The following is a 2,249-nucleotide window of genomic DNA, read 5'->3' as shown; positions in this document are numbered from 1 at the left end:
AATAAGAAGGTCCAAATAACCAAAAACTGGATTTAAAAAATGATAGAAATATCCCTACAAGTGATTCATATATTAGAGTTAGCAGATTTTCACCTGACGGTTGGAGCCTATTAAAAATATCAAATAGTAATTTAGGACTGAAAAAAATATAACTAAAATTGAGAAGTTGATGGGTTTAACAAGAGATTAAACACGTCAAACTAGAATAAGTTGATCAACAGATATATGAAAAGATACTCAATGTTGCTAATCATCAGAGAAATGCAAATTAAAACCACAGTGAGTGTACGGCCATGCTACCCTGAACAAGCCCAATCTCGTCTGATCTTAGAAGCTAAGCAGGGTTGGGCCTGATTAGTATTTGGATGGGAGACTACCTAGGACAACCAGGTGCTGTAGGTAAAAACAACAACAACAACAACAACGTAGTGAGATATCACCTCACACCTGTCAAAATGGCTATCATCGATAAATCAAAAAACAGCAAATGTAGGTGAGGATGTGGGGAAAAGGGAACTCTCATACACTGTTGGTAGGACTGTAAATTGATATAGCTACTATGGAAAACAGTTCAGAGGCTTCTCAAAAAATTTAAAATAGAACTACCATATGACCCAGCAATTTCACTTCTGGGTATTTATCTAAAGAAAACCAAAACACTAATTCAAAAAGATATAGGCACTACCATGTTCACTGCAGTGCTATTTATAATAGCCAAGATATGAAAGCAACCTAAGTGTCCATCAATAGACAGTTGGATGGAGAAGATATAGTACATATGTAAAATAGAATATTACTCAGCTATAAAATAAATAAATCTTACCATTTGCAATGACATGGAGGGACCTAGAGAGTATTATGCTAAGTGAAATAAGTCAGACAGAGAAAGACAAATACGACATAATTTCACTTATATGTGGAATCTAAAGAACAGATGGCCCCAGGTAGAGCATAAGCTACAACCAAACATTGCCTGTGGCAGCAGGGCCCCTTCTGAAAGCCCTGGGACCAGCACACCTGGTGGCCAGCTTCGGACTGAGCCAGAGAACCACCTGGGTCCACATCCAAGGACAACATACCCAGAGGGCAGACTGGGCAAACACCAGAGCCCCACTAAAGCAAACCCTGTTCTGGAGGGTCAGACACTGAACAACAGCTTCTCCACTATAGTCACAGCCAGTCCTCACAACCAACCAAGAGTCAATCCCTCTTATTTATGTACAAATAGCAACCAAGGATCAACTGTCACAGGAGGGCACACACAACCTACACAGGGACATATCTGGAGCACCCAGCTCAGGTGACCAGGGAGACTGTGCTACTGGGACCCACAGGATGCCTACTACATAAGGCCACTCTACTAAGACCAGGAGATATAGCAGCCTTACCTAATATATAGAAACAAGCACAGGGAGACAGCCAAAATGGGGAGACAAAGAAACATGTCTCAAATGAAAACAGAACAAAGCTCCAGAAAAAGAACTAAACAAGATGGAGACAAGCAATCTAACAGATCCAGAGTTTAAAACACTGGTTATAAGGATGCACAATGAATTTAGTGGAAGAGTATGTGAACTCAGTGAGTACTTTAACAAAGAGATAGAAAATGTAAAAAAGAACCAGTCAGAAATGAAGAATACAATAACTGAAATGAAGAGTACATTAGAGGGAATCAACAGTAGATTAGGTGAAGCAGAGAATCAAATCAGCAATTTGGAAGATAAGATAGAAGAAAACTCCCAATTAGAACAGTGACAAGAAAAAAGAATATATGGATGGATCTCGAGGTAATCATGCTAAGTGAAATTATCCAGACAGAAAAAGTTGAAAATCACATGATATCACTTATATGTGGAATAGAAATCTAAAAGCAACAAATGAACAGGACAAACAGAGACTCATGGACATGGACTGTAGACTAGCGGTTACTAGAGGGTAGGAGGTGGGAGAGGAGTGGGTAGGTAGATGATTAAAGGGGGTTATATTTGGGGGAGGGAGAGGGTGAAGTGGGTAAAGGGGATCAAATATATGGTAGCTGAAGGAAACGACTTTGGGTGGTAAACACAATAGAATATACAGATGTCAAATTAAATTATATAAATTAAAATTATATAATTGGATTAACCAATGTTACCCCAATAAACTTAATTTTAAAAAAAGAATAGATTTCTTGTACTTGCAAAATAAAAGAAGATTCATGTGTTTTAATATAAGTAAATTATAGATAAAAATAGCAAAAAATAAAATTT

General features: G+C 37.8%; 1 pseudogene; it reads left to right on the top strand.

The window, feature by feature from the left end:
• Nucleotides 1-283: 283 nt before the first annotated feature.
• LOC112474203 lies at nucleotides 284-402 on the top strand (annotated as a pseudogene).
• The last annotated feature ends 1,847 nt before the right edge of the window (nucleotides 403-2,249 follow it).

Source organism: Pteropus alecto, unplaced genomic scaffold, assembly GCF_000325575.1.
Source record: "Pteropus alecto unplaced genomic scaffold, ASM32557v1 scaffold88, whole genome shotgun sequence".
Taxonomy (NCBI): domain Eukaryota; kingdom Metazoa; phylum Chordata; class Mammalia; order Chiroptera; family Pteropodidae; genus Pteropus; species Pteropus alecto.
This window is presented reverse-complemented; position numbering and strand designations above follow the sequence as displayed.